Below are 14,011 nucleotides of genomic sequence, written 5' to 3' on the forward strand. Positions count from 1 at the left end.
AAGTGCAGCAGGTGAAGGTAACAGCATTTCCCAGCAAGCATAGCAACCATTACAGGGGAAGGCACAGAGAACTGCATGGAACACAGAAAGGGGAAGGGTATTTCTCTGGTCACCATCATCCCCCCGCCCACCTCAAGACACTCCAGGTGCCCCACTCTCAGCTAGGCACCATCCAGACCATCCCTTTGGAACCTGCTTCTCACACAGGGATTCTGGAGGCAATCTCTAGCATGCTCAACCTGCACTCCCACGGTGGGTGGTGCCACCGAACCTGATCTCTCACCCAAGGTCTCTGTTCTCCTGTCCATTTCCACCCCCTCCAAGCGATAAACCAAACAACAAGCTTGGCTTTTTTTTTATCCTCGGCCTCCCACGAAGGTGAAGTTATTGGGGTGGGAAGAAAAGCTGGTCCTGATCAGCTGAGAGCTTCCAGCAGCAGCCAGCAGGGTCCCAATTCAGTGGAGAAGCAGAAACCTCAGAGAGAAGGTGGACAATGTGAAAAAGCCTTTCTCTCTTCATTTGTGTTGACCCAGTTGCCAGCACCCATCATGGGTAATGTATGACTGTATATATCCATACCCATTCGCAATATGTGAATATTTGAGAACTATTAGTGGCTTGATTCATAGAGATAACAATATTACAATCCCAAAATACAAATCTGCTGGATAGCTCAGTGGCTTAGGTCTTTGTCTGCAGAGTCTGAGATGGGGAGCTCAGTTCCCCACTGTGTCTCCTTGAGAGGAGCTGGACTTGATGATCCCTGGAGTCCCTTCCAGCTTTGCAGCTAAAAGTTTATTATTATCAAATGAAATAGTCTAACTTCCAAATATTATCTGATCTTTCTTTCATTGTTCAGCAGAATCTAATATTTATTTACTCATGTCAGTCCCATTGACTTGATTGGTGCTTGCTGTCAAGTAAGTGTACATCGAACTGTAGGCTGAGTGTTTAAACTTCTGATTAGCAGCATGACAAAAGATGGATTCTGCAGTGCGAGGAATTTTCCTTCTCACTGGGCAGAATAATGGGGAAGTTTTTGGTGCTCTCCGCAGAGTTGTGGGACTGCAGTTTTTTGAGTCAAACCCTGCCATTCATGCAGTTGCTTGAATTGTGCAAATTGCTCGGATGTCTGGTTGCTTCAAGAACTGGATGGGTTCTGTGCATCATCTTTAGTATTCAGCCGGTCCTCCTGTGCTTGTTGTGTATCTGCCCTTTGCTCCTCTGATTGGCATTTTGCACAAATCACAGAGAGTTGTGGGGGGGAGGAGAAACATTTGTTTCATACTCTGCTTGCAGTGAGGAATCTCACAGAGTCTCGATGTTTCATACTGAGACATTGATGAGCCCGAGTGGTTTAGCAAGTGTGCTTTCCACACTTGATGATTAAATATTGAGTACATGTGAAACTGACATGAAAACAAACTTGGTTCTTTCATTTCAGCTGTAAATGAAAGGTTCTTATCTTATTGCATCCTAAAACCTGACTTAAAACTTATAAATCATACCCTCTTGTACTTTGGTGAAGATTTCAAATGGCTGTGGAATTGTGTGCTTATTTTTATGTATATATATCTTGGAAGTGCTTCCACTGGAACCTGCCAAATCTTCAGCCACCTGAGGGTTGTGGGATTTGCAACCCACAGAAGTAAATTTTATGAGTTTTGTTCATTTGATGCTCAAAGTTTTAAAGAAAGAAGTGAGAGGAAATAAAGTGGATTGGGGCATGGGACTACGCACACAGGCATTGTAGACTTCATTTGCAGATATTGTTTGAGGGATGTGAATGAGTAATTCATGAGCTGATAGGCTGACTGGGTATTTAGGGCCCTTGATTACTTCAAGAGCTTTCAAATTGTGCTCTTCTAAATGAAATGCTCTCCAGGCTGATAGCCAGCGCATGAAATAAAAGCCATTTGCATATAATGAATTTATACTACTGCCACTTGTAAGTGAGAATACACAATGCTTACACATTAAATGAACACTTCCGCTCTTATTAAATGCAGATACTTGAAGAATGTTTTTATTTGTGAAATCCAATTCACAGTATACCATTCCAGTGCCACTCTGGCCCGATTAGAACATCCTAAAGTCATGTATGGATCAGTGCACAGCTATTTTTAGATTTCCATGCATCTCTGAATATTGCAGTGCCATTCTCTGCCCCCCCCCCCCAATATAGAAAAATCTGTAGAAAATGCATATATGAGAACAAAATGTTTTAGAACAGTGTACCTTTGAGAGGAAACATATTTACAGATCTTCAAAATTCAATCTTTGGAAATACAAATGTTCATATATGTTTTTAAATGAAATAACTCCAGATTAATTCAGAGATGGGACAGAACAGTGGAGCACTTATGAATGACTATGTACAAAACTTCATCCAGTGATCGTCGGATCCCTCACTCCTTAGTTACCTGTTTTTGATAAGATCTTGTTATTAATGTTTTTTGAAAAGTGAAATGTCCATTATTATTTTAATTGAACCAGTAACAGCTTTTAAAAAGCAAATGACTAGAAATGTATTTGAGCATATGAAAAGATAAGACACAGTATTGTGTCCTAGATTTGTGCCCCACTTACAGCTGCCACATTGAAATTTTGCCGCAACTCAGGAGGAAGTCAGTAGACCTGTTCCTAGAGGAGTGGGTCTAGGATTGCAGCCTAAGCAAGTTAAATGCGTCCGTTAATGATTATGGTTAAGCTTCAATCGGTTGTGTGTGTAGGATGCTGCACAGGCACCCTCGTGTGATCTTTGTCCAAAACAGGTCAGAAGCCAAATTTCCCATGCTCTTTGTGGGATGCCCCTGTTTCGTCTGTGTTTGTGTCCATGCTGGTATGTATATGTTGCCAAGTCTTCAAGAAAAGTGATATTCCCATGAGGGGAACTGTTGGATAGCTCAGTGGCTTAGTTATCTGATTATAGAGCCAGAGGTTAGGAGTTCAGTTCCCCCCCATCTCTGCCTCCTTGACAAGAGCTGTACCCACAGGGTCCCTTCCAGCTCTGCAGTTCTAAGGTTGTTTATTTGTTTGTTTGTTTAAAAATATAAATTATTTCCGGCATAATTATTTGCTGGCATGAACTGGCAGAAGCTGAGACTAAGACACATCCACTTTCTTCAGGACTAACAACCGCATCAGCAGAAGGGAATGGATAGTTCCAGTGATGATGGGGGGAAGGAGGAACTCCTGGCGGGCAGCTCCTGGGCGGCGGCGGCAGTAGCTGAAGGTAACGTAGTTAGAGGATCTCTCGCAAACAATGGCACTGATACTCCAGGTAAAAGTGAAATCTGGGCACCTGTTGGGGTTGGATTTTGCTACCTTGAGGTTAATTCAGTCTTGTGCAGCCTAGGGGAAAAGGCTAAGGAGTATTTTGGATATTCCCTGTGAGTTTTTTTCCTTTTCCTCCTTTCTTTCATATTCATTTGTAGCATTTATTGTCCTCAGTAAATATTGCCTCCACATGAATCCAACAGAGCTGTGAGTAGACTCAACTGACTGGGAGTGGGAAGCTCATTGTGACCTGAGAATCCCATTTTGACATGGTTTTCAGCTGCAGGGGACTTTCTGTTCATGTGGAACCCAAGTAAAATCTCCCTTCTGACCACACCATTCCATGCATCAAGGATAAGGAGACAAGTCCAGGTGCGCACAAGACCCTGGATGCTGGGTGTGTGTGTGTGTGTCTGTTTAAAAATCACTACTTAAACCCTGCCAAACCTTGCAGGAGAGCATGGAATGCATGCTGCACCTACATAGGACACAACTTTAATAAGATGAAATAATAGGAGTCCTTACCGATGGAAAAGCTCCTATGTTAAGCTTTTTGCCGTTGCCCGAATCCTGAGCTGGGATCATACTGTGAAACTGGGCTTTGAAACGAGCTGCTGCTTGAGAGGTTAATCCCATCGACCTTAGCAACAAAGCCTCTTAAAGTAAGGATTCCCAGCTCACCCCTCTGATTGTGGTGGCAATTATTTTAATGTTAGAGTACAGATATGAAGCAGCGAGATGCAGTTTTACATCCCCGCCCTTAACAAAGCTCTTGTATAGTATCTCAGATCTTGTATAATATCTGGAGTTGAAATACATTAAAGGCAGTGCAGTTCTTGATCATTTTAAGCTGAAACCCCCCCCCCAATGTGAAGTCAGTGCAGGCTTTCTGAGTATGTCTGAGTGGGGTTGAGGTGGGGAAGATGATTAAAGGAAAAGTAATAGGGGATGATTAGCAATATAATATCGTTTCCTTTTATCCTATGCCCTGGAAAGGATTGCTTTCCTTTGCATAGATTTCACTGCTTAGGGCAAACATCTGGAAGAAATGTGCACCTTGTGAAATGTGTACCTTTGGAGCTTTCCTCTGTAATACAGATTCCTACGGAGAGACTGGTCATTAGCAGCTGTGCAGCTTCATCTTTTCAGGTTATTCAGAAGGAAAAATGGCCAATTGCTGTTGCATTTGAACTTTTCAAGCGAAAGTGAAAGAACAATAAGATGCAGGAAGGGAAACGGAAAGCCTTTGCATATCATATAGGGCTATGTGGGGCCTGTCTGTGAAATAATTCACATTGAAGAATTCAGATGTAACACTAAACCACAGAATTATGAGAACAAGATGCAATAGGACTTGAACCCGCATGCTACCTCACTAGTATATTCCTTCGGCATAGCTGTGAAGAAGTAGCAATTTACATTTTAGAGAACTACAGTTAGTATCAAATCCACCCCTAAAATATTGTTGACTTTAATTATGACTTGCTGAAATCAAACAGCTTCATAACCCAAGCTAGCATATTCCAAGAAAGGACAGTTAAAATTATTGATTATTTAAAATTACCCAGTTTGCTTGGGTTTGGACAATGTTTCAAGCTGTGATTAATCTAAAAGGGGAATGAAAGTTCAAGTTCAATTTAATAGCCACACTAGAAGAAGAAGGAAGCCCAAAGTTTGCTTAGAATCATTCTTGTAATTATAAACATTGTTTTAGCACTTATTCCAAACCATCAATTGTATTCTCTTCAGTTTGGTGTTGTTTGAAAAACAGCTACCCACAAATAAAGTATTTGTGCCATACATCAAAGGGGCCATGGACCACATGAGGGAACTTATGAAAAAACACAACCTACAAACAGTATTCAAGCCCACCACAAAAATACAACAAATATTACGGTCAGCAAAGGACAAAAGAGACCCCCTCACCACTGTAGGAGTGTACCGGATACCTTGCAGTTGTGGCCAGGTATATATTGGAACTACAAAATGCGGCATCCACACCAGAATCAAATAACATGAGAGACACTACAGACTAAAACAAACAGTAGCTGAACATGCCCTGAAACAAGCTGGACATGAAATTCTCTTTGAAAATACTGAAGTACTGGACAACACCAGCAATCATTATGTTAGACTGCACAGGGAAGCCATTGAAATCCACAAACACCAGCAGAGCTTCAACAACAACAAAAAAGGAAGTCTAAATCTCAACAAAGCCTGGCTTCCAGCACTGAAACATACAGCCTGAAAAAGGTCAACGAAGTCTACCCAACCACAAGGACCGGTGATCACTGCACACAAAAGATTAGATAATGATGCCCATCAATCACAGTGACAGATCAACTCTCCCCCTTATCACAACAATACACCCACAACAAAAAACACCATAATCATCCAATCTCCTGAAAAGGACAAAAGCTGATCCCATAGCTATAAATACTCTACTATCCCACAAACTGCCCCAGAGCACAGACAGAGTTCTGACTCCTGTCCTCTGAAGATGCTGGCCACAGAGACTGGTGAAACGTTAGGAAGAAAAACCTTAAGAACACAGCCAAACAGCCCAAACAACCTGCAACCAATTAAAGTAGAGTTTGACCTGTGCAACCATCTCTGTGTAATAATGAATTAATGCCAATTATATCTAAGATATCAAGGACAGGTTATTGCTGTTTTTTTAGCCAGATCAGATCTGATAGCACCGAGCTGACAGAAATCTCTTCCTAATAAGTTACGTGCCTGCCTTTTGTTGCCTGCAAAGATTGTTAAAGGCAAAACTAAAGTTTATCTGAGTGCCATTCCTAGAGGTTAAACTTTCAGACTATATAAAGTACCAGTTAATTGATCCTGATTTAGACAGAGTATTTGGACTTAAGTTTTTGACTATCTAACTGGAGTCAACTGTCAGGAAGAAAGGTCAACCTGATTGCAACTGGGAAGTGACCTTTAGGTTTTGCTCACCTAATAACTAAATGGTACCTTATTGCTGTCAATCTTCTTCAAGCAGTATCCCGAAGACAGGATTTATTTTCTTCCTGTGCAAAGCCAATTGTTTGTTAAAGGTTGCCCGTCAGACTGGATTTAATGTAGAGCAAATTTATGCAACTGCATTGTTTTCCAGAAAGATAAATATTTAAATAATATTTAAAATTGTTATTGGGATGTTCAGATGAGGTCCAACTATTAAAAAACTATAACCATATGTCCTCTGAACATTACAGTAGCAGTTTTGATGATCTGATGCATGTGCTGGTATTAATGGGGAAATTTTACAGCTAACACAGAAGCAGATGAGGACATTCTGGGAACAGGCAAATATGGATGCTTGCAGAAGTGATTTCTGAAACCAGCAGAGCTCTGTTCACAGGTTGTTTGGAGCTAGAAGGTCCTTACCTTGAAACAGTGAGCTACTTCTGTTCTGCTTTATCTGCTCCCAATCTGAGAATTCATGTTCTGTGTAGACCGGGCAGGAAGGCTGCCTCATCTCATGACACTGGCTGACATCTCAGGGAATTGCTCTGTTTTGTTGATCTCCAGGTGGACAGGCAAATCTCAAGGTGGGAAGTGGTGAAGGAGGGCAAAGTCTGATTGTTGTTTGTAAGATGGCTTTCAAGCTTGCATATATACCTCTTTCAATTCCAGTTCCCTAGCCCTGTTGTAGCAGGAATCCAATAAGGCTTTTTTTCCACATCAGGATACTTGGACTAGGATTACCATAGGGATAGAAGAGTCCTTGCCTTCTGTGGGAATGTTATCATTCCCACACATGACAAAACAGTAATGCTGAGAAAAATTTAAGTCAACAGGAGAGGAGGAGGACCAAATATGAGATGCATGGACTCTATAAAAGAAGTTGTTGCCTTGAGTTTGCAATATCTGGGCAGGATTGTTTATGACAGGACCTTCTGAAGGCTGCTAGTTCATGGCATCAACAAGAGTCACCTAAGACAACATCCTGCAATGCAGGATTAATACCAGTATTAATGGTGGTTGACAATACAGCCTATGCTTAAAGACCTCCAGTGAGGGAGAGCCCTTAACCTCCTGAGGCAACCTGTTCTACTGTCAGTTCTGAACATTATGACATTTCTCCTAACATTCAAATGACATTTGTTTCCCTACAGTTTCTGCTCATTTCCTGTTCTCCAAAGCAAAGGAGAACAAAGCAGTTCAATCTTCTGAATGGCAACCTTTCAAACATGTGGCCACTGCCTTGCCTTGCATGAATCTTCTATTCTCTAGGCTGAACATAACCTGCTTGCAAAAATTGTTCTTTATAGGACCTGGTTTTCCAGATCCAATGCCATCCTGGCTGCTCAAGTCCAGTTTATCAATGACTTTCTAAGAATATGGTGCCCAGAACTAAACACTCTGGCAGGTAAGTGATGTAATCAATTTGATTTCTTTCATAACTGGGCAATGCTTTTGAATACAAAGGTGAGACACTCTTTTGATTGTTGTGATGGAATTGGAAACATTATATAGGTTTTCTCAATGCTAAGAGACTCAACTCAGGCAATTATAAAGATGTGAATTCAGCTTTGGAAAGCTCTTCTATATACATTGCTGAAATTTCAGTTTGCAAAAAAAAAGGAGGGTTCTATATAAGCAGTGTGTAAACACTCCTTGAAGCAGAATAGTTTCCTTCCATTGTCTTTCTGTTTAATTTCTGTGCGACTCAAACAATAAAAAAAAACTTTCCATAGATAGAATCATTTTTGGCAAATAGAGGTGATAACCCATCTACTTAGAGCAGAAACAGATGACAGCCCATTTCATAATTCAAGCATTGATAAAATAATACCCTCTAAACATAGTTTTTCAAAGCATTGTATCTGTGCAGTTGACGTGCAAATGAATCCCATGCTTAACTCACAGTGACCAATCACAGAGCAAAAGCAACCTAATTCACAGCTTGTACAGGTCAGAAACCTTATAGTATGAAAAACAAATGTTTAATCTTTAAGGAATCTTTGCAGTTAAAGTGAAAGCTGGTAGGTCATCTGTGTCTGCATTGCTTCAGCGAGGATCATCAACACCAGATGTTTTTATTGTCTTTTTTGGGGGGGCCCAAACTATTTTGAGAGTGTATTTGTTTAAAGTTGCAGAGATATATCTAATGTTGTGTTGAAACAACATTATTTTGCTGTACAAAAGCCAGAATCTTATCGTTTTATGGAATCACATAAGGTGCATTAGGCAAATAGTTCTGCCTTTTCGGTCTCCTCTATCTACTACTGGTCTCATGATGAGTTGTATGCCTGGTGTGATGGATTGCAAGCAAAACAGGAAAACATGACTGCACCCTTGCCCTTAAATGCACAGGGTTCTCAGTAAGAGTTTGGCCATTATAATGTTGAACTGCTTGATAGCTCAGGGGTTTAGGTCTTTGACTGCGGATCCAGAGGTGAGGAGTTCAATCCCCCACAGTGCCTCCTTGATGGAGGCTGGACTCGATGATCCAGAGGGTCCCTTCTAGTTCTGTGGTGGTGGTGGTGGTGGTGGTGGTGGTTGTTGTTGTTGTTGTAGTAGAGCAACAGATGCGTGCCAGGGTGTACCATAGGAGACATTATTGGGCGCTATCATAAGAGGTCAGATTTGTATGGGTTTCTAAATTGTAGCTTTTTAGGTTAAATTATAGATTTTTAGTTATTCCCCTGCAATTCCTCTAAGAGATATAGAATATACGTTCCCATGTGTGTGCATGCATGCACTTCTGACTATAGCAAGAAGTAATGCTTCTTATTGAGTACCAATATTATGATCCCATATCCCCATAAACTGAAGAAAGGCCTTTTGAATTGCATGCTTACTATCTTCTTAAAATACAGTCAGTGACTGGAGATGTATGTAGCCATTGATGGCTATGGTGGCAGTTTTAGAGAGGGTATGGTTTTCTCCATTCATTTTTATCTCTTGCTTACTTTGCAATAACTTGAGATTGCTGCTCCTTGTCACTCAGTGACTAAACCTAATTGGAAAGAAACTCGGGTGCCTTTCAGACGGCTATAAATCTTTGATTGTCGTGTACTTCAGGGATTATTTTGAAGCCTGTAAATGGAATGATCTAAAGGTTCCCCATCAGCTATTTCCCAAAGGTTAAATACAAAGAGAAGTATCACGTGCAAACTAGTAGGGAGAAAAAAAGGAGACATTGTGGAACTGCGTGTTGGCATTTTTTCCAAGGACATTGGATGGCTGCATGCAAAAGGCTCTTCTTGCTTCTTTTGCTGCTGGTACTGGACATGGCATTCAGGAGCCCTCTTCTGTTTTCGGATCTCGCCGTCCTGCAAGAGCACCAAATAAGGCCAGAGTTAGCTCTCAGTAAACAATTAATACCAGTCCAGAAAACCTAGAAGATAAAACATAGATGTTCCTTTAAAAAAAATCCTCAAAACTATTAGGATTGTGACCAGTTACCTTGGTCATATTATGACCGTTATTTATTCCAGGATTATCATGTTTCACTCTTTTTGTGCCTGTTTTTTGATATTTCTATCTCATCCTGCAATAACCCCACCACCATCTTCTCTGTGTCTACATATACATTATCTATGTTTACTGTTTCTTCTGTGCATCTAACAAAATAGTCTTGTGAAACCTTTTGCAATTAAAGAGAGAGAGAGAGAGAGAGACTCAGAGATAAAAGCAGATGGCCAAATAGCCATGAAAACTCACTGGGGGTGGGGTGGGGGGGTGGAGAAAGTTGGTAGTCATAAACCATTCTTTGAATATCAGTGGTATACCTTAAAAACCCTATTATAGTTGCTCTGAATTGGAAGTGGCTTGAGCCACTGACCAACAAGAATAAAAAGGATGTTTCCTAGAAATATGTATTCTGAAAAATTTTGGCTTAACGCTTGTTGCTCATGAGGCTCCACAGCCATTTTTGTTTTAAATGAATTGTTTATTGAATAACCAAATATTCTTAAAGCAGGGGGGAAACTTAACAAACAATCTATACATAGGAAGTATGAATTGGGGGGAGACTATCATATATATATTCATATTTTTCTGTAGCCTCCTTGCAAAATTAGAAAACTCTGAAAACTATGGTTTCAAATTACATGAGGTCCAGGGCCAAACTGCAGAAATCTAACTCGGTTGGATCTATTAGTGCATTTCCATGTGACCATCGGGTGGAACACTTAGGAGTGACTGCAGTGCATAGCAGCACCTCCACCCCACAACTTTAATCATGATACTACATTGGCCTTTTCCTATATTGGTGCCTGAGATATGTTAAGCAAGATCCGTTTTGTAGTGTTGGTAAGTGTTCTATAATCCAGTTGCTGTTTGACTCTCCAAAAACAGACAGCTAAATAGGTCTCTTGGCCCAAGATATGCCATTAAATGTAATGATGACCCCAGTATCACCATTAGTTCTAACATACACCCTAATAGTCTTCTATGTCAATCATTGTTACGGTCATGAATCTAAGACTAAGACAAAGCAAGTCAGAGGTGTCTCTGCAACCTCAAAGACCAACATGCTCCTCTCAGGACTGGCTCCAGTTTTTCCCAGCCCAGATTCCCTGGATGTTGTACTACACTTCTCAACATCCTTGATAATGGGCCATGCTGGCAAGAGAAGGGCTACAGTTACAGTCTAAACATTCATTGAGGGTGTGGAACTGGTTGAAAGCTCTCCTTAAATAGCTCACTTACCTTGAATGCCCTGTTAATGCTGGTATAAGTCAGTTCTGACTTGATTGCATAGAACACAGACACAGACACAGACACAGACACAGACACAGACACAGACACACACACACACACACACACACACACACACACACACACACACACACACACACACACACACACACACACACACACACACACACACACACACACAAGTTTGCAACATTTTTGTAGGTGGCATAGAATACCAGACACATTCAATTGTAACAATCAAATCTGTCCTCTGTGGGTCCCAAACCCCCTTTCGTAATGTGTCCTCAACAGTGAAAGAGAGCTGTTTGTCAAGGTTGGCTTAAGATGTTTTGCTGCCTGAGGCAAAATAACAAATGGTCTCAGAGAGAGAGGGAGGGAGGGAGAGACCCCACACACATCAGGTTAAAACCATGCTACCCAAATTCAGCCAATGTGTTTTGGTACAGGAAGGAGAAAGTCCAGCAAACTTCCATTTCTGGCAGGAAAGATACAATTGTGCACAACCAGTTTCTCAAAACTCTCCAGCCTACTTATGGGAAGAGAAATGTGCGAAGTGGGGTATTTCACCAAATTTCTCCTAAGGAAAAAGCCATTTTCCAGCAGTTGTTCAGAAGTGGGGATCAACATTAGCTGTAGTCCTAGTACAGGTTTCATTTCCTTCCTCTCCTCCTCCCCCTCAAATGATGTTGTTTTTTTGCACTGCCGTGGCAAGTGTTAAGCGCAACAAGCCTGTGGTCAGCCTAGCAGTCATTTTGTTTCTTCTGCAGTGCCCTCTATCTAGAGTTGCTCAAGGTCCTAATCGTGGAAGAGGAGGAAGCTGCCACCAAAAAATGGGGATGAGTGGCCTTCTGTTTCTAGCAAAGGAAAAAAGAAAAAAGGACCGAAAGCCAGCATGGTGTTGTAGATGCAGCACTGGAGTAGGACATGAGTTCAGATCCCTAGATAGTCATGGAAACCCACTGGTGGCGGGGAGCTGGTGGCCGTAAACCATTCCTTGAACTTCACTTACATATCTTAAAAACCCTATTATAGTTGCTAAGAGTTGGAAGTGACTTGAGGCACTGAACAACAAGAATATAAAGGATGTTTTGTAGAAATATGTATTCTGAGAAATTTTGGCTTAATGCTTGTTCATCAGCATTGTTTGTAAAGCTTATCTTGGAAACCGACGGTGTGAATTAGTCATCCTGCTCATTAAACTGGAAATTGCCGATTACAAAGAAGCCTTTTTGGCTGCCTGCCTCATATGCCTTTGCCACAATTCTCCATGTAATAATAAAGAAGTATACCAACCGAAACTTGCCTGAAATTCAAATATAAATTTCTCGAAGCAGCATAGAAATGGTAGGTTATGGATTCACTACTGTTCCTGTGCAATGTTTCAGTTTGGTTCCCCCACCCATCTCTGATGCCTTCTTTGCACTTATCCTGATTGCTTCAGCCGACTGTGACAGAACCTTCTGTTAACAACCCTCTTTTTGTATCTTGGTCCTATGTGGAAGCACTCGACTAAAACTGACAAAAACAGAAGCCGTCTGAAGACTTGTGGACTGGAGGGAAAAGGGAGAAAGGAAAATCTCTCCTGACCTTGCAAGCAAAAAAAGGATCAGCAACATATTTTACTTCAGAATGAGGAAGAAAAAGAAAAAAAAGCCATTAGAAAAGTGCTCAGCTGCATGGTGTGCACTGCGCTAATAATAAAAAAAGAAATGTCACAAAATCCCCCAGGATCCAAAGTATCCTTCCAGTTTCCCCAGGAAGTAGATGTCATTCTCTGAAGCAATTGTGATCCTAGCTCTGAGATTTTAAGGGTCATTGATGTGAACATGCCAGCTGCATCTGCTCCCCCAGCCCCTGGATAGACAACAAACACATTTTGAAGCAATTCCTCAGCAATACCAAAATGCCATCCTATTTGTTAAATAGTTCAGCCCGAAGAGACATTTCAAATGAAGTAACACAGATCCATCCCTTCTGAGAAGATGGGGCTTCAGAGAAGGGGAAAGTTACATCTGCTTGGGTTTGCTGTCATGGCTGCCTCACACTTTGGAGCACCCACCTAGTCACGTAGCAAGACTGCATGAACTTTGCATACAATTCCCATCACCCTCAAAATAAAATCAATAAATATAAGACTCCTTGAAGAACAGATGTATGTGGTTTCTGGAAGATTCTTCTACTGCTGTGATGAAATGCTTACTGCTGGAGCTTAGGACGTAATAGATGCAGCTCTATTTTCACTGCTGTTTCATTGTTTTGATGACTATCATTATACATACCGGTATACATACATGCACGCACACACATATACTAATATCTATCCCGCCCTTTTTCATCTAAATTGGTTCTCTCTTAGAACACGCGAAATTAATGGCTACCAGCAAGGATGGTATGGCAGAAATTTCAAGCACAAACTTATGAGAAAATCCCATTGTGGGTGGCACCGATAGAGGCATTCTCATTAAAAGCCCTGAACCAGAAAGGAATGTTAACCACATATGAAAATCTGTTAACAAAAGAGCTGAAGATAAAGGACAAACAAGAGCTTGAAAAAATGGGTATAGCGGTTGATTGGTGGTCAATGGTAAAATTAGAATCAAGATACAAAAAAGACAGGACTGTGGGTTTTTTCGAGGGCAAAGTCCAGGTGGACAGACTGTGGCTATATACAGACGAAGGAATAATTAAGAAATGTATACATATCTGTTAGAATATGAACGAGAGGATGAGAGGGTGAAAGAGACAATGATAAAATGGGCAAAAAATTTCGGGTATAATGTGGACCTTGATGATTGGACTAAGATGTGGAAAGAAAGCTATAAGATCATTAAACCAGTAAACTTAAGAGAAAATATACTCAAATGTTTTATAGATGGCACTATACACTTGTAAGATTAGCAAAAATGTCAGAGGGTAATAGCAATATATGTTGGAAGTGTAAAAAAAATGCAGGAACCTATTATCATATGTGGTGGACATGTGAAAAGGTCAAAATTTATTGGACACAGGTATTCATTTCGTTTCGTTTAGTCGTGTCCAACTCTTCGTGACCCCA

General features: G+C 41.0%; 1 long non-coding RNA gene across 3 annotated transcripts in view; it reads left to right on the forward strand.

The window, feature by feature from the left end:
* The window catches only part of LOC140702314 (uncharacterized), a 147,371-nt gene that overhangs the window by 38,260 nt on the left and 95,100 nt on the right, over nucleotides 1–14,011 (forward strand). For 2 of the 3 annotated variants that reach the window (XR_013545327.1, XR_013545325.1), the window contains exon 2: nucleotides 3,130–3,235. This is a non-coding gene — a long non-coding RNA (uncharacterized LOC140702314). Of the gene's footprint in view, nucleotides 1–3,129; nucleotides 3,236–7,559; nucleotides 9,645–14,011 lie in introns of those variants that run through there. The other variant, XR_013545324.1, reaches the window with a different exon arrangement.

Source organism: Pogona vitticeps, chromosome 1 (assembly GCF_051106095.1).
Source record: "Pogona vitticeps strain Pit_001003342236 chromosome 1, PviZW2.1, whole genome shotgun sequence".
In the NCBI taxonomy this organism is placed as follows: domain Eukaryota; kingdom Metazoa; phylum Chordata; class Lepidosauria; order Squamata; family Agamidae; genus Pogona; species Pogona vitticeps.